Raw genomic sequence first — 20062 nt, 5'->3', positions numbered from 1 at the left:
ATACCAAGATACTTGCCAAAAAGGACTTTCACATTGCTTAAAGCACATAATGTACAGTATATTCGCAATAGTTAAGTGCAGTGGTTCTCAAACTGTGGTACGGGTAGCACTGTTGGTACTCCAGTCTCCAAGATATTTTTTTCATTAACATTAAATAATCACTTCAATTTATATATAGGCCTATATATAGGCCTACTAAATCCTTAACCAATCACTGAAGTTCAATTTAAGCTAGCTTTTGTCTTACTTGAAGAAGAAGACACAAAATAGTTGGCTATGTACAAAATATGTAGTTATGGGCCTCTAATGCCAGCCATAATGGTGATACTTGGAGGGCTAATTGTGTTCTGAGGCGATACTCATTATGAAAGGTTTAAGAACTGACTGTTTTTAATGGTTTTTACAGGTTTGGTGACATATCTTTGACCTTCGCTGACAAATGACTTACTTGACCACAGGCGAATGCAGTCTAGTTAAAAGAGACTATATACAGTATGACAGTTTTTTTTTTTTTTTTAATGGTGGCTGTAGCTTGACATTTGCTGATACACATTTCAAAACTTATTTGACCACGGGCGAATGCAGTCGTCTAAAGAGAGTTTTTTTTTTTTTTTTTTTTAAATAGTGGCTCTATAGGTTGACATTTGCTGACATGCTTCACAGCTTACTTGACCACGGGCGAATGCAGTCTAAAGAGATTAAAGACACAAAGAAAGAGGAAGACCTGTCCATGTCATACAATTCTCATCAGAGACGGAGATGTCTATGGCTGTGCTCGCTCTTCTCTCAGGTAACATTAAACTAATTTCTCTTAATCTGAACATGTAAAGTGAAGTAAAGGAAATCATTCCTCCAGTATGAACATACTAAAGAGTGTTTGAAAACAGCAGTGGCAAATTATAGGACACTTGTATAGCAGTCTTCACCTTAATTCACTATACAGTAACTTGAGTGAATCCAGATGAACCTGTTAGGAAATTTAGCTCTGCAGGTCCATCTGAAATGGATTGATGCTTGTTTCCAAACTTCTACTGTGGCCCTTTTTACAAATTCCAAGGGTGTAACGTAAACATCAGTGAAATTAAAATGAAATAGGTGCATTAAAATCATACAATTGTATTAGACATGCAGTGAACACATCTGTCTTGTAAACATACTTATAAGTGCAGCTGTTCACTCAGTTCCAAAGACAATACATGACCATGTCACCATCAGTGCAGCCATTGTTTGTGTTGAAGGTACTGTAGGCCTACATGACTGATTCAGAAGTGGGCATCAATATAATTTCCCAACTAACGTGCAGAACTAATTCAAATTAGCTAACAGGTTCGTCTGGGTTCACGCAGTTTGACTATACAGGCCACAAGAAATGTTATCACAAAAACAGAGATACTGTAGGCCTACATTCATACCATCTATCTGGATTTCAACTAAATAATTTCAAATCGTTTTTTCATTGCGGTTCAATTTTATTGCACTGTTGAGATCAGTGTTCTGTTGTTATAATAATGATTATAATAAGTGCTGATGAAACACAGAAAAGCTGAAAAGGGAAGTCTGGTAGACTACGTGCAACACCACACACCACACAGCACTGCACAAAGACTTCTGCATAAAACACCAAACATACATTCAACAAGTATCACATCTAATTCTCATTAAATGTTTTCATGATACACATGTGTTGGTTTGTTTCTCTCTTCAGTAGTTATTTCTCTCAGTGTCCCTTCAGTACCTGGTAAGTGAAATATTTACCCCAAAGATTACACAAACTCAAAGATCCTTCTCAGGATTGCATGAGCTTATACTGTATTGGAACAAACATCTCACATCATAAACATCTCAAATCTGATGATTGCACTGTTGAGTTCAGTGTTCTATCCTCATAATTATAATTATATAAGTGCTGATGAAAAACAGAAAAGCTGAAATAGGAAGTTTGGTAGGCTACGTGCAACACCTCAAATCTGCCAGCACTGCACAAACTAAGACTTGTGCATAAGACACCACTCATTTATCAGAACATGTAGTATGGGCATAGGACAACAAGAATATGTTAGAGTTGAAATAAGAATGATGTAAAATTTGACAAACAGAGAGTGGAATCAGACTTTATATTTATGTCACTAGGCCAAGGCAGTTGTGTCTGTGTGAATATGTCGCTATGTTTATGCATACTGTGCATTCAACAAATACCACATCTGATTTTGCTAACATGTTTTTATGATATACATGTGTTGGTTTGTTTCTCTCTTCAGGAGTGCTTTCTGTCAATGTCACCTCAGTACCCGGTAAGTTAACTACAAACTCTATGATCCTTCTCAGGATTGCATGAGTTTCATAATCTGTATTACATCAAACATCTCACATTATTAGCATCTCATATAAACCTCTTGCTCAGTGTTCGTCCAATCCTCAACATATCCATCCATAATGGTAGTATATAATGACATTTAACAGTCATGCATTGGCTATGAGTGGTAGGGGTGGGTCGCTCAGCACACTGTCTCTACACACGGCCCGAGTGCTCCAGAGCCTAGCTTGACCTTTGGAAACCAAGCATCGTTACCTCTCTGGCACGTCATGCAGGTTTCAAAACACTGCGCGCACTGTGGTCTAGCTAGTTAAAGGAACACTCCACAGTTTTTTCCATTGTAAACTATGTCATTCCCTTAACTAAGATGAGTTGATAACTCTCGCGTGTCAATGCGTACACTCAATGTTTCTGGCATGGCACGGAGATAAAGTTCTCGGTGCAGTAATATCATCACTCCTGAAAAATCTTCTTGTTGGTTTGAGTGATGATATTACTGTACCGAGTCAATTAACTCCCAAGTGCTATTCCACCATAGTTATCCTTTTTACCAGCTTAGAAAAGAGTCACATTTTATTTTGTGTCATACTTGATCATGTAGCTACTTGTGTAACTATATTTAGTGTATAGTTATATACTATACAAGTAGGGAAAGCGTGGAGGCTATTGAGTGTACGCATTATTGAAACGTGAGACTCCGGCGAGAGGTACTGTATGTATCAACTCGTCTAAGGGAATAACACACAGTGGTTTACTATGACAAAACGTTGGAAAGTTCCTTTACAGTAAATTCCTGCATATAAGCCGCATTGTGTATAAGCCGCAGGACAGTATTTTATGCAAGTTAAAAGAAACAAAACCACATTAACACCATATGAACTGCCCCCCTGTATTAACCTCATAGCTGAAGAAACTTTGCAAAATCAATGTATAAGCCGCGTCTAATAGTCGGGAAATTACGGTAATGCATTAAATGATTATAACAATGTCTCCATGTCTATAACATATATGCATGTGCATTGTTGTTTAGTAAATAATAATAATAACATGTTGGCCATGTAGTTTGTGTGTCGATTAACACTTCGCTGACTCCAACACTCCCATAGAATAAAGAATAAAAGTTGTTCCTCAATCACAGCACTGTTTGCTGCTTGTAGACGCTGTCTGACTAGATCATTTCACACTAATAATGAATTATGGAAAATGCATGCAAGAGACCCCGTTCTCAGGTGTGGGAACATTTCAGTCTGGAAAGTCCCACAAAAGTAGTATGTGGTACGCTATATGTGATCAAAGTTTGTCTTATTCCTATATCACATCTTCAATGCCTCTTCATCTACATGTGAAGCATCCACCATGGCAGACGATACTCCAACTACTCTGTCAACTGCAGGTAACATTGCTTTATCCGTATTGTTCAGTTAAAGTTATTACTGTAATGATGATAATTACACTAAATAACTGAAACACTCAAAAGACACCTGTCAGTACACAGATGCCAACACAATATTGGGCATAAACACATGTGTATGTAAGAATTTATTTCCAAGCAATGTATGTCTATAATGTTGACTATGTGTAGTCAGGAGCACAAACACTTTAATTTGTCTGCATTACTTTTTCACTATATTTACCAATAAAGTGCAGGCCTAATTGAATAATATAGAAATTAAGAATAATCAAGCAAACAGTTCAATGAAAACTCAACAAACCTGATGTTAATAAAATTACACATAACGTAGGCTAATATACTGCTATGTATCTTCAAATGATGTGGCCATACAAAACATATGGATGATGCTGGTTGTGTAGGATATCTTATTGACCACCAGATGGAGTTGTGGAGTAGACAGTCAAAAGCTTTGAAGCATCAAACCAGTTTGGCTGTAGAAGCATCACTGCTGCAAAAGCCTCACTTGGCACAATCCTAATGTCTCAGGTGTGGGAACATTTCAGTCTGGAGAGTCCCACAAAAGTAGTATGTGGTACGCTATATGTGATCAAAGTTTGTCTTATTCCTATATCACATCTTCAATGCCTCTTCATTTACGTGTGAAGCATCCACCATGGCAGACGATACTCCAACTACTCTGTCAACTGCAGGTAACATTGCTTTATCCGTATTGTTCAGTTAAAGTTATTACTGCAATGATGATAATTACACTAAATAACTGAAACACTCAAAAGACACCTGTCAGTACACAGATGCCAACACAATATTGGGCATAAACACGTGTATGTAAGAATTTATTTCCAAGCAATGTATGTCTATAATGTTGTGTAGTCAGGAACACAAACACTTTCATTCATCTGCATTACTTTTTCACTATTTTTATCCATAAAGTGCAGGCCTAATTGAATAATATAGAAATTAAGAATAATCAAGCAAACAGCGCAATGATAACTCAACAAACCTGATGTTAATAAAATGACACATAACGTAGGCTAATATACTGCTATGTATCTTGAAATGATGTGGCCATACAAAACGTATGGATGATGCTGGTTGTGCAGGATATCTTATTGACCACCAGATGGAGTTGTGGAGTAGACAGTCAAAAGCTTTGAAGCATCAAACCAGTTTGGCTGTAGAAGCATCACTGCTTCAAAAGCCTCACTTGACACAATCCTAATGTCTCAGGTGTGGGAACATTTCAGTCTGAAGAGTCCCACAAAAGTAGTATGTGGTACGCTATACTGTGTATGTGATCAAAGTTTGTCTTATTCCAACATCACATCTTCAATGCCTCTTCATCTACATGCGAATCATCTGGCAGACAATAATCCAACTACAAAGACTCTACCAACTGCAGGTAACATTGCTTTATCCGTATTGTTCAGTTGATGGTAATTACACTAAATAAGAATTTGTTTCCAAACAATGTAGGCTACAGTATGTCTATAATGTTGTGTAGTCAGGAACACAAACACTTTCATTCATCTGCATTTGCTTTATCACTATTTTCATGCACAAAGTGCAGGCATAATTGAATGATATTAGAATGGTCAAGCAAACAGTGCAATGAAAACTCAACAAACCTGATGTTAATAAAATCACACATAACTTAGGCTAATATACTGCTATGTATCTTGCAATGATGTGGCCATACAAAACATATGGATGATGCTGGTTGTGTAGGATATCTTATTGACCACCAGATGGCGTTGTGGAGTAGACCGTCAAAAGCTTTGAAGCATCAAACCAGTTTGGCTGTACATCACTGCTGCAAAAGCCTCGCTTGGCAACTCCCTAATTAGTGCTGTCTTGTATTTCTTTGTAGTCCCTGGCCAGATCAGGCTGGTGAATGGGAACAGTCCGTGCTCAGGTCGAGTGGAGGTGTATCTCTATAAAAATGGGTATGGTCACCAGTGGGGAACTGTGTGTGATGATGGCTGGGACATGAGTGATGCTGAGGTGGTGTGCAGACAGCTGGGGTGTGGCACTGCTGTTTGTGCTCCTGGGTCAGCCTCCTATGGTGCAGGGACTGGAGAGATTTTGATTGGTAATGTCAGATGCTCTGGTGCTGAACATTATCTGAGCGATTGCTCCTACAATATAAACCCTTACTGTGGCCCTTATCAGGATGCAGGGGTGGTGTGTTCCATGGAAGGTGAGTAAATATGTTTAATGACATAAAAGTAAACTTGCCTAAAAAGCAATTAAAGTGAATATTTGTAAATGTGACTCTTTTCTATTTCCAGGTCCCTCCATCTCTCTCATCTCCTCATACTCAACAGTCTCAGCTGGAGAAACTGTTCTGATCAGATGCTTTTGGAGTGCAGACCAGTGCTATGGCTACTTACGTCTGTACAGAGATGGAGTTCACGTGAATTCATCTGCTCTTAGTTTCTCCCAGAGCAGTGCTACGTTTACTCTGTCTAATATGGACTCCTCTCAGCTGGGCCGTTACACATGTGCCCACTCCTCCAACTCTACTCATAGCCTGTCCATTAGCATCACTGTAGGTGAGTAAAGAGTTGTCAACTAACCAGGCACACAATGATAAAGTGAAGACATGACTGGGCAAATAGAGTAATCACAAGTTGAGTTCCTCGGAAAAGGGATCCTCGCTGAGGTTACGTACGCCCAGAGCCATAGAAAAAGAGAGTTGCTACACTCTTTGATGTAGCCGCCACACGATCAAAAGTAAAAAAAAAACCTGTGCTGAATGGCTGAATTGCAGGAGGGTGGGATGTACTTCTGTATGCTGGGGGGTGTAATCAATTAACTCATTGACTACTGACTAAGAGATTGGCTGTTAATAGTTCCAAAACTCCCATAACGCGGAAGTAGCCTGGAAAAAGCTCTGGCACTTTTTTCCTGTGGAAGTCTGCACTCTGGGTGCCTTTCATATAGGGATTTATTGGTCCTTCCTTCCTTCCTTCATCCTCGTTCACCGGAAATCGCTCACAGTTGACTTCACTTCATGTAATTTCAACAAGAGGAGCCAAGACCGAGGACAGAGGAGGGAAGTGGAAATACCGATACGAGAGAAACACAAGACCATCCCACGTGGAAGTGTTATGTCGGAGATGGGCGTTCTGTGGCTACTCATGGATGACGTATTCTGTATAACGTTTAAAAATATAGAAATATAGAAATGTTGTTTGTTATTTATGGGGTGTGAGGTTGATGCTAAATGCTAGAGTGGGATTATGTTAGGGGCTCATGAAGAAACATAATTGTAGCCTAACGAACAATAAGTTCATTATTTGAACGTCCTTATCAACATTCGCCATTGAAACATTTCATGTAGGCCTAGCTACACAAAAAAACATCATGTTGGACCTAGTCATTTTTAATTATGCAGTCATGTGTTGAGTTCAAAAGACAATGTTGTGAATGTCCTTTTTCATCAGCAGAAGAGCTGACGATAGAGATGTAGGCCATAGCATGTCTTTTGGATCACGTTTTCGAAATGGTGTGTATGCAGTCGAGGACGTCTCATTTGCGCAGTTCATCGGACTTCATTCCTCCATCCTCCGCTCGTTCCTTCATCGTTTCCTTCACAAAATTCATTAGTAGGAGGGGCTATGACCTAGGGAAGGATCGAGGAAGGAAGGAAGGACCAATAAATCCCTATATGAGAGGCACCCTATGTCTCAAATCACGTACTTCCGTGAGTAGGCCTACACTTTCGTGCAGCACCCTATGTGCACTATGTGCTTACTGGCATAGTGTGCCCATTTTAACAGGATAGTGTCGTCTCATATCGAACATAATTGTATTGGTGTCCCCAAAACATGACCCGTTTATGTTATAACTTGCTTGTACATCTGTAAAGAGTGTTTTCCGCCCCTGCTGCTTCATATTTTTCTACTGTGATTACTAGGAGTTTAATTTCAATTTCAATTTAATTTCACTTATAGAGCGCCAAAACATTACACATGTCTCATGGCGCTTTACAGAGTGTTACACATTCAAAGAGAGCCCATGAGTAACAGGGGCAAGGAAAAACTCCCTAGAATTGGAGATACATATAGGAAGGGGTCAATTACAGTAGAGTAAAGTCATCTGTAGTATCAGAAAGTTAAAATAGTCCAGTGTAGGGGATAAATTGTCCATTAGTAATTTCGGAAAGTGATGGGTCGCTGGGATGCGTGGGCCAGGGATCCGGGCAGGGAACCACAGCAGGCGATGGTAGGGTAGTCATAGGGATGACGATGGCAATGGTAGGGCAGTCAGAGGGATGGGACCTCAGGTGTGATGAGGGCCAGGCACAAAGATGGCTGATGACTGGTAATGGTTTACCTCATAGGTGAGGTATAGGGGAAAGGGAAGAGAAATAAAGTGGGTTAGTATTACTATAAGTCATGATGGTTGATATTAATAAGCATATCAATGGGGATATACATGATTATACTATAGAGGGAAAAGGCAGAGGGGGAGAGGGAAGTAGAGGGAGTTGAATGACAGGACAGGGAGAGAGGGAAAGAGGGAGAGTTGAGAGAGACAGAGGGAGAGGGGAGAAGAGGAGTTGTACGGCATGACACATGACATGAGAAGTCCATGACAGCGCTATGCTAAAGCAGCATAACTAAGGCATGGTGGATGGTAGTCAGCACCAGCACAGGTGTGGTCAGTAACCACCATGGGATGCATGACTGGGGCACCAGTCACACAAGCCCACAGCAGAGGTGGTCCGTTCCAATAAGATCCTGAAGTGGTTGAAGTTCCACACTGCACCATACCTAACTGGGAAGCACTAAAGCATAGACTTAAAAATAAGGAGGGTGTCTGCTAATCGAATTGAGGAAGGAAGATTATTCCAGAGGAGAGGTGCGCGGTAACAAAAAGCTCTGCCTCCTACTGTAGTTTTTGAAATTCTTGGAGTTACAAGAAGTCCAGTATTTTGTGATTGTAAGGGTCTAGGTGAATTATATGGGACTAGAAGATCTTTGATATATTCAGATGCCCTGCCATTTATGGCTTTGTATGGTAGAAGTAGAATTTTTAAGTCAATGCGACTTGTAGAGATGCTAGGATGGGGGAAATATGTTCATATATTTTGGTCCTAGTGAGTGTGCGAGCAGCTGCGTTTTGTATAAGCTGTAGGCTTTTTAAACAGGTATTATTGCAGCCGGCATATAGCGCATTACAATAGTCTAGCCTGGAAGTGACAAAAGTGTGGATTCATTTTTCAGCGTCTGGTAAGGACTTCCTTATCTTTGAAATGTTCCTTAAATGGAAAAATGAAGTTTTTAGTTTACAGTTTTTCTCAGTCGCTTTGGCACATTTCTCAGATCAGAATTGAAATTCTCAAAACTACGTGTTCAATCTCCAGATCAGTGTGTCACTTGTGCACATCAAAAACGCAGTTTCTCAATCCTTTGATCAAGTTGCAAAGGTTTTGGTACATCCATGCAAATTATCATGTACAATTCTCAGCTAAATAGTCTCACCCCCACAACATTTAGGCATTAGTTCATAGTATAAGTCTTTACATGCAAAATGGTTGAATATGTTGTCAAATGAGCATTTATGGCCCAAAAGACAGGAACATCAGGAGGTGTAGGAAGTCTGCTCTGTAATTCCTACACACTGCATTTACAGTCTTCCCTAACGAGATTGTCCTATGGTAAAATTTCTACTTTATTTATTTTTTTCCCCTTCACACTGTGCAGCGCTGTCTTTTCCTTTCTGTAGCACAATGACAGGGTCTGTCAACATGTCTGCTTACAAAATACACGTTTTAAGATATCACAAAATCTTTTACATCACTAAAACAGAACAAAATATCCCCACCCTCCCCAACCCAATGGCGACTCCCCAAGAAACAAAAAGATATAATAGAAAAATACAGATATAGTACAGACATTATAAAAAGAATATTCAAGTACATCAACGCTGCACCCTTTCTTTAACCAAAGTGTAAACTTCATCCCATGCACACGAAGTTTTCTGACTAGCTCCATGTATCTCTCCATCATAACTATGTCTAGAAAAGAGTTGGCCCACTGCTGCCATGACGACGTGTGAGGTGGTTTCCATCGCAAGGCTAACATTTTCTTTGCTGCAGTGAGACCAGCCCATAATATACGCTTTTGCTGTAGAGAGAGTTCTAAAGTAGAGTCATCATTAAGTAAAAGTAAGGTCGGTGACAGTGGATCATTTACTCCAAGCATGCATATCACAGATGCCTCCAAAAGTCAAGTACATTGGGACAGTCCCAAAACATGTAAAAATTTCCCTGAAACATTAAGTGTATAAATGACAATTAGGAGATGGAACAATTTTCTTAGCATGACGTTTTCTTGGAGCAAGGTACATTCTGTTTATACATTTAAAACGTAGTAGCTGGTGGTCAGGGTTTTTGGAGGTATCCTGTAAATTCTCCCATTTTGTGTCCCAGCAAATATCTCCCTCCAAATAAAGATAAATGTATAAAGTTTAGAAACCAGCCCTCACGGCTGTGCTTGTACAGCAAGTAACTTAAGCAGTGGGTGTGTCAGAAGTGGTACTACCCATGGACACCATATGCAGATCTCAACTGCAGAAAAATGATGTGCCAGGCAAATCATAATCAGCTTTTAAATCATTGAAAGTTCTTAAGCCGTTGTCATCATACAAGAGAACATCTTGGAGAACATAAACTCCCTTATCCATCCATTGTGGAAAAGAAAAAGGTATTTTACCAAGAGAAAAGCAGGAGAATGTGTGTGCAATTTAAGATTTACTCTAACATGTTTCATTGCAGAGCAACAGGTTATGAGAAAAAAAGAAATCAGAGGTCCTATAGACGTTTTTTTTCCTCTTTAGGCGGTATATTGGAGAATACCAGATCTTGTAGCCTGTTAGGTTGCGAAAGGTTTTCTTCAATCAGTCTCCAGGACACTGAAGCATACAGGCCTGTAGCCTACTGGCGGATTTGTCTGTGAGACACAATGTGTTTAAGCATGAAAACTGAAGCGTCTGCTAAAGAAAAACGGCTTGTTTCGGCGCAGTATGATTATGACAGCGCAGTAACCTGACGTAGCCTAGCCACTGTACGGAGCCCGATGTTAACTTTTGTTTAAGTCTCAGAATGTAGTTTGAGATTTCAGGGGAGACTTATATGTGGCTGCTCCAGGGCCGAGGTACTTGAATTGACTGGGTTAACTCCCTCTCTCCTTCACAACAGCAGCAGGTTAATAATTTGCACAGTGGTTTGGATCAGAGGATTTATTTCGTGATCTTTATAATATAGCCATTCACATCGCTCAGGTCCCATGTAACATGCCTCTCTCTCCCACTCCAATCTCACACACATACACACACACACCCTCGCTCCCTCTCTACCCCTCCCACTCTGCAGACGGAACATGTGGCTTAAAGGGCATAGGCCTACACATGCAAGTTATTGCTAAGGAACGCAAAAGTTATTGCGAGGGAACGCAAAAAGTATTGCGAGGGAACGCAATAAGTATTGCGAAGGAACGCAAAAGTGCACTCAAAAATATTCACACACCTGACCCTTCTCGGGCTCCGTAGCGAAGAACAAATTACCAAAAATATATCTTAAAATTAAGTAAGGACTTGCCATTCTGATGCACTGACATGTTCATTGACACAAATATTTAGTTTTGAGAGATGAACTAAGGATTTTGAGCAAGAAACTGGCTTTTGCAGGTAATCCATGGTGTTTTGCTATTTGTACAAATAGTTTTGAGAAATGCACTGACTGTTTAGCAAATCTCAAGGATGATTGGAGAAATGTGCCAAAACGACTGAGAAAAACTGTAAAAATACTCCCCACCCTTCTGTTATATAGCCGAGATGGCGTCTGTTGCGGGCGAAAAGTGTCCATCGTTACATACTGCTTTTTGACCACTATGAATGCACCAACCGGGGACTTGCAGTGCCCTTCATGTTGTTTGAAGTTTCAGTGTGAACATCCTCACACACTCAAATTAAGTATTGTAAGTGTTAGGGGTGGGAAAAAGAATCGATTCTTAGATGAATCAAGATTCTGTCTGGAACGATTCGATGCTCGATGCAGATATGTTAATAATCGGAATTTTAAAAATTAAATTAGTTCGCTTGCTACAACATTCTGTTCGCCTGCTGCAGCACTTTGTACAGCACTTTGGACAGTGTGAGCTGTGGTTAAATGTGCTCTATAAATAAACCTTACTTACTTACTTACTTGCAGAGCGCAGCAGAAAATGTTCCTTTCTGCCTGCCGGTTCTCCGCTATACAGGCATCTACGTGCACCAAACACATGTGCGAGTTTTTTACATACTGTACAAAGTTTAAATGGTCACAATGGCGAGCAACAAACCTAAGCTAGCCGACCTGCACTGGCTACTTTAAAAGCTGCCGTTCTATGAGGTCGAGGGGAAGTTGGATAAGACCTACACCGAGTGTAAGATAGAAAATCAAGACCTTGCTCGTGCAGGTTGTGTCCGTGTCTGGCCCGGCCCGACACATTACTGTTGCCTAATTATGAGCCCAAGCCTGATAACCCGACCAACTTTTAATACTCCTGTGTTGTTTGTTAGACGTGTTGTGGGAGGCATTGGTATTGTACCCTAGACAGCTTTGAGCTCTGTGGCTTTCTGGCCTCTCTGTTACACTGGTGAAGTAAAATATTTCCCCCCAAAAATTACACAAACTCAAAACAGCCTTCTCAGGACTGCATGAGCTTATATACTGTATTAGAACCAACATCTCATATTGTAAACATCTCACATCTAAACTTCTTTGGTGTTTTTCCAACCATCAACACATCCATCCACCATTAAGTTGGTATAATGCCATTTGGCAGTCATGCTTTGGCTGAGGGTTGTGTGTGTTGTATTTCTTTGTAGATGCTGCCCAGATCAGGCTGGTGAATGGGAACAGTCGATGCTCAGGTCGAGTGGAGGTGTATCGCTCTAACCAGTGGGGAACTGTGTGTGATGATGAGTGGGACATGAGTGATGCTGAGGTGGTGTGCAGACAGCTGGGGTGTGGCTGTGCTATCAGTGCTCCTGGGTCAGCCTCCTATGGTGCAGGGACTGGAGAGATTTGGATGGATGATGTCAGATGCTCTGGTGCTGAACAATCTCTGAGCGATTGCTCCTACAATATAAACCCTTACTGTGGCCATTATCAGGATGCAGGGGTGGTGTGTTCCACGAGTGAGTAAATATTTGTGATGACATCAAAGTAAACTTGCTAAAAAGTGAAGTGCATCTTTGTGAATGTGACTCTTTTCCATCTCCAGGTCCCTCCATCTCTCTTGACTCCTCATACTCAGCAGTCTCAGCTGGAGAAACTGTTCAGATCAGATGCTCTAGGAGTGCATACAATTGCAATGGCACCTTCCTTCTGTACAGAAATGGAGTTATTGTGAGATCATATACTCATGGGTTCTACACTAGTGCTGTTAGCTTTCATCTGTCCTCTCACCAGGGCAGTTACACATGTGCCTACTCCTCCTACTCTACTCATAGCCAGCCCATTAACATCACTGTAGGTGAGTAAAGAGTTGGCAGCTAACCAGGCACACAATGATAAAGTGAAGCTGTAAACTAGTTGAGTGTAGTTATGAAATTGTCCTTATGCCTCCTCTGTCAACTACATGTAACAATTAAAACTCTGCCATGATATCATGTGGGTTTTACTATGTCTTCTACAGTATGTATTGTTTGTCTGGTTGCATTCACATCCCCCCAAAAGTGCTTCTGTCAGCCTTTCTGTAATAGGTAATGTGATCATGTAATTTATGGACGTATTTCGGTGTTTTGTTATGCAATGTGGTAAAGATTTATGAGTTTGGACATAAGGAGTTAGGATTTTAGTAGTTAGGGCATCAATGACATCAAGAGCCATTCTAGCTCTTAATCACGTGTCATCTAACATTATTCCTCTACTGATAAACTGTCTCCTTCTCCAGTGGACCTTGTGCAGCCCAACATCTTACCCAGTGCCCCAGATGGAGGGCTGTTCTGGGGGCCTGAGGGGCCAGAGGTGACCAGGGGCCACAGCCTCTCCCTCATCTGCTCTACTGAGCCACAACACCAAGGAGGCTCCTTCCACCTCATCTTTGATGGGTGTAACAGCACCAGGACTCAGCTTGCCGTCGATCACTCAGCCTCCTTCTACATTCCTGAGGCAGAATACTCCCACCAGGGCAGCTACAGCTGTGTCTATGAGGTCACTGTGTCCAACCGCACCTTCAAGTCACCACAGACAGCACCACTGACCGTCATCGTAAGAGGTAAACATCCAGCGCTAGTGTATTATTTGTTTGTTTGTGGTTTCCTCTTGTAACTTACTATTCCTTTACAGCATCGAGGCCTATCATTACACCTGGAGTGATTATAAGGTTGTACCTAGTGTTGCTGATCCCTGCCATCCTCTACCTGGTGAAGAAAAAGTGTTTTCAGCACAGTGAGTCAGCAATCATCTCATTAATTGAAGAAATGTATTAGATGTTCCCTCTGTCGTTGTATCATGAATTGAAATCCAATACTTAAAATAATAAACTATAGTTAAAGTTAACTATTACATTGTTTTATTTCGTAAGTCTGCTAAATTCCATAACCATAATATATGGATCACGTAATGAACTAGGTGGGTCACCTGATGAAGACGAGAAGATCCATATGAACACACTCATGCCTGCTGACCAGAGGGATCGTGAAGACACTGCTGACCTGGAAGAGATATGAATGCGGAAGAGCTGCATCGTCCAACTTCCTTCGTCAACTATGGAGGAGATGCCATCTATCAAAACTAAATGACTGATGTACAGTATAAGTGGATTTAATATAGTAGTTTCACATGGCCTGATGTGCACTAAACTCATTGAACGATATGTAATACCATATTATTAGATTAATATATAATTGCTTAACTCAGCTTGCTCTAAAACAAATAAAAATGTGCAAATGCTACAGTAACAGACAACCCGTGTGAAACTGCTTAGACTTAAAGAGTGTTTTTACTTAGACTTAAAGAGTGTTTTTACTTACAGTAGACTTTAAAAAATAACTGCTTAGACTTAAAGTGTGTTTTTACTTAGACTTAAAGAGTGTTTTTACTTACAGTAGACTTAAAAAATACCTGCTTAGACTTAAAGTGTGTTTTTACTTAGACATAAAGAGTGTTTTTACTTACTGTAGAGTTAAAGCATATGTGCTTAGACTTAAGGAGTGTTTTTACTTAGACTTCAAAGAATATTTGCACAAGCTTATATAGTGTCTCTGCTTAGATTTAAAATAATATTTCCTTGAAAGAGTGTGTTATGCTTAACTGAAATGTTCCTTGAATAAATATAAGAAAAAAAAGGCATACTGATAAAAACAGAACTATATGCAAGTCAGAGGTCAGATTGAAGTTACCAGGCAGATGAACATGAAAAGAATCATTTGCTTGTGGCAGGATGCGATAGGCTTGGACAAGGGCGTAAAGCTCGCTGGACAAGTTCAAAAAGAACTGTGCTTTCTTTCCTTTCTCTTTGGATTTTCAGACTTTGCAGATTGAGAACCAGAAGATATTTTATTTAGTGTTGTACTCAATAAAGTCAGAACCCCTTTGGTTAGGGGTTTTGTTAAAAAACGTCAAGAGTCCTTTTCGTGTTTCCTCTCCCCTGTGTCAAGACCAGACTCCTTGCCACAGAGGTGTCAGCTGGTAAGATGTCGGTTGAGAGCTTACTTTCTAAGACACTGTCTATGGGCAAAACTACTGCACAATGCACTGACACATACAGGAGTAGCTAACTCAGCTGTGTATTTAGGAGGGAAAGTCCAGAACGCTAGAGCAGACACAAAACCAACTAGACTTTGTTAACAGATGTATTTTCATTATAAATGTTATCAGATCTGTAATACGCGCATTCTACAGATCTGTCCTTGAGAAAACTCATATTGGCTCTTTTTCACTGTGACTAGTTAGCTAGCGTAGCGGTCATGTCATGATTGTCATGATTGTTTTTTCTCTCTCTCTCCGTAGCACTGGGGCACATGAAACTTGGTGGCCATGGAGCCCTAGTAGACTTTTACGGAGAAAAAATTGTATGGTCCCAGGTTTAACCTGACAGGCAGAGATACACACACATCCACAGATTCCACACACACACACACACACACACACACATACTGTATGCACGCACACACACGCATTCCCCCCCGGCACGCCGCAATAATAACATTAAAATTCAATTAAAAAAATATATATATATATATATATATTACATTTTAAAATGAAAAGAATTCACTTCCACTTATTCCACATTGTAAGTGCACATGCACAATACAATATAGGCCTACGCATAATATACAATATACAATACACACATACATGTACAACATCATGCATTAATACTTGCATTGATTTGATTTTGAAAAATTCAAAAAGCATACTATACAAATTATTACATTTGTATAGTACTGACTGCCCTGGAAATGGCAATATAAGAACCATGGTGGAGGGATACTTTGGGGCTAAGGAATTTACAAAAATATGTGGTGTGTGCCTTACAGAAATAAATGGCAAGTTTTATTTAGTGATGAAAAATGACTTTTTGACACTTTTTGCGCTCCATATTTGTGACACTAGCTGATCTGACCTGACTTGTTTGCGTGGTAGCACACATGACGTGCACAGATGATGATTCTCTATAATATTTTTACTGCATTGCAATGAACAAAGTAAAGGCAAAAAAGTGTTTATTTGTCAAACAAATTTAGATGCAATATGAGTCTTGAATTGGATACCATACAGGAGTTTGCTAGGATCTCAAAACCGTATTATGAACGTGACTTGCCATAGAGAAACACATGATAACGTTGGATTATGAACATACAGTAAGCGTTACTTGAGAATGGCCATTTCACTCACGCTTTGCCTGATTCACGTTCAACGTGAAATGTATTACAGCTGCATTACAACTTACCGCCACTAGGTGGCAGTACAGTCCGCTGTAGCATTGCTGCGGTGTGATTGATACTGTAGCCCAGTTCTACTCATTCAATAAGCGGCCAGGAAGCAACCTCTAGTGGCCCAGCCCATATAGTAGCCTATATTTCGGAAATGCCAACAGAAATCCCTAGGAGCCTAGTCACCTACAGACTGCAACATTGCAACTCTTTTATTGTTGTGTTTTTTCGGGTGTTTGTCAATTCAGTCTGGCACTCTGAAAATGTTCGCAAGGCTCTGCACTTCGAAAAAGACGAGCATGAACTAACAAACTATTTGTCATAGTTCAGAATTGCCATTAACACAAGCAGCAGATTGAAATAACACTTTATGTTTCATTCTGCAAACAAGTTTTATTGAGTTAGACTGCGTCTCTATAATAGTTCCGTAATCTGACGTAGGCTATTTCCTCATGAATGTAATTCTGTAATTTCTCTTTGGATAGCTATCTATCTATCCAAGGGCGTCAGTTTAGTTTTCAGGGGACAAAAACGCTATTTTACAGCTTGGTTTGATAAGTGCTGGGGACATACATTTTATATGATCTTAACGATGTTGAGGACTTGTTGCGTTTCTGACTCTGCTGCGCCGTTGCCGCCAGAACCAGTTTTAAACGCACGCCTAGGCTATATTTAGGTTACTTTATCAGCTTCGTACTTAAATGGCTCATTCCGAGGAGAATGAAGGCTAGTTCGCTGGCTTCTATCATGTCCTCAGGACTCGGCTTGCGCAAAAAAAAAACGAAACCAGAGCCAGAGTGATGCTGAAACCGGTCTGTGTCCCTAGTTCATTCTAACTCCACGAAAATTACCACCGCTGGTTAGTTTGCTTTACTTTATGGAGTAGGCTAATCCATATAGATTGGTGAATATGTAGGCTTTAGACCTACTTTCTCGGGGGGCAGAGATTTTTCAAGGTGGTGTAGGCCCTGAAATACAGTAGCCAAAGCATACATATTTTAATCGTAGTTGGGCTATTCGAAATTGCGCTCTGATCAGCGGACGGGAGAAGTGAATCTAAATAGGCTATTGGTCGTTTATCGAAGAACGGTAGCCTACCATGCCTTACTATTATCTTTGATATTTCATGTGCATGGTTTTGAATATTTTAACAGTTGCCAAAAAATATAAGGGATTCAGTCAGTCGAGTATATTTGATATTCGCGGCATAGGCCTACTTGAAACGCACGATCAAAACGTGTTGTTTCTGCGTAGACAGACCCTCGGCTACACTTGACATGCAGTTGTGTTCTGTTCTCAGAGCATACCCAGCAAACAATTAACGTTCTGCTAACTTTCACTAACGTTAGCTTTTGGTTCCCCCATGGTTCGTTTTTCAGCAACCTACTAATAACGTTTAGAGAACGTTATCTCCAGGTTGTCAAAACAAATAACGTTCCCCTAACGTTTTTACAACTAAAGAAAAAAAACGTTAGATTCTGGTTGAATCCCAGCAAGCAAATAACGTTAGCCGCTGGTTCTCCTGTGGTTAGTTTATCAGTAACCTTCTAATACCCTGGAGAGAACGTTAGCTCCAGGTTATCAAAGTTTCCCGAACGTTATTACAACTAAAGAAAAAAACGTTATATTCTGGTTGCATTTCTCTTTTCACACAACGTTGCTACTTAGTTGTTTTTAGGTATCTTATTTGTAAAACCATATCGGTATTCTCTGGTTATGTGCGTGGGGTTGATTGATGAAAATCGCCCCAGAGTTTCTATGAATTTCCAATTGAACACGGCCAGCAGCCACACTGCAAAGTCGGAATAATTTGTTGCAAAATCGACATATAGCCCTATTCTATTCTTCTCCCCTCTGTTGGATTGATATTCGGCCGACCAGAGCCAGCCTGTCAGCTACCCAGCAAACAATTAACGTTCTGCTAACTTTCACTAACGTTAGCTTTTGGTTCCCCTATGGTTCGTTTTTCAGCAACCTACTAATAACGTTTAGAGAACGTTATCTCCAGGTTGTCAAAACAAATAACGTTCCCCTAACGTTTTTACAACTAAAGAAAAAAACGTTATATTCTGGTTGAATCCCAGCAAGCAAATAACGTTAGCCGCTGGTTCTCCTGTGGTTAGTTTATCAGTAACCTTCTAATACCCTGGAGAGAACGTTAGCTCCAGGTTATCAAAGTTTCCCGAACGTTATTACAACTAAAGAAAAAAACGTTATATTCTGGTTGCATTTCTCTTTTCACACAACGTTGCTACTTAGTTGTTTTTAGGTATCTTATTTGTATAACCATATCGGTATTCTCTGGTTATGTGCGTGGGGTTGATTGATGAAAATCGCCCCAGAGTTTCTATGAGTTTCCAATTGAACACGGCCAGCAGCCACACTGCAAAGTCGGAATAATTTGTTGCAAAATCGACATATAGCCCTATTCTATTCTTCCCCCCTCTGTTGGATTGATATTCGGCCGACCAAAGCCAGCCCGTCAGCTAAAGGGGCCAGCGCGAGAAGCTAGGTTGAGAAACTTTCATCTCGGGTCCGTGAGTTCTGGGTTTTAGCAGACTCAACCTCGCTAACTTTAAGACATTTGGATAACACAGAGATTAAGTTACTCACGTAGGCTGGCTGTATGGTATCGATCACATTCTTCACATCGTTCTCCATGCACTTGTTCCATTAAGTCCAACAGGCTTTTAAAAAACACTGTACAGGGTAAACCGGGTGGAAGAGCTAGCTAGCCATAGTCCCAGGCAGGCACACAACGATTTCATGCTAACTAATCTGACGAATTTTTGGATTAATCCATAATCGATTAGAGTGGCACCTGAAATGCATTCATGTTTTTAAAGCTTTATTTGTTATGAAAATATGATGATGAGGACTCCAATGAATTATTTCTCAAACGTTGAGACTGCATCTTAAACAGCACAATGTTCCCGGGGGAGAATTGTTTTATATTAACACGTAGTCCAAGTTATAGCCTATGTTACTGTGCTGTTCACTCAGCCTATCCCACAATTCCCAGTCCCAATTTAAAACAAAATAAACCAAAATCCATCATAATTCTGAACCGAGGACTTTTAATGGCATACGATGCAATAAAAACAGACAGTTTTGAATGTTGAAACAGTGTGTTAGGCTAGCGCCTGCTCTGCTTATGTTTTGATCTGACTAATCGTTTATTATAGGAAAAGACACCGTAGACAAGAAAGTATTAGACCTAACCGCATTTAAATACTTAGCTGACACATAGACATATTAACGGGCCGTATTCGTCGCAGTTCAGCAAGCAGCTAATGGTAAGTGAAGATTCATATACTATAGATAGTCATTGCCTTAGCCATCAGAGACGTTCGCTCTCCCAGGTTATAGATAGGCTGCTGTCGCAGACGGCGAGTGTGCAG

This window comes from Sardina pilchardus, chromosome 13 (assembly GCF_963854185.1).
Source record: "Sardina pilchardus chromosome 13, fSarPil1.1, whole genome shotgun sequence".
In the NCBI taxonomy this organism is placed as follows: Eukaryota; Metazoa; Chordata; class Actinopteri; order Clupeiformes; family Clupeidae; genus Sardina; species Sardina pilchardus.
Note: the sequence above shows the minus strand (reverse complement) of the source record.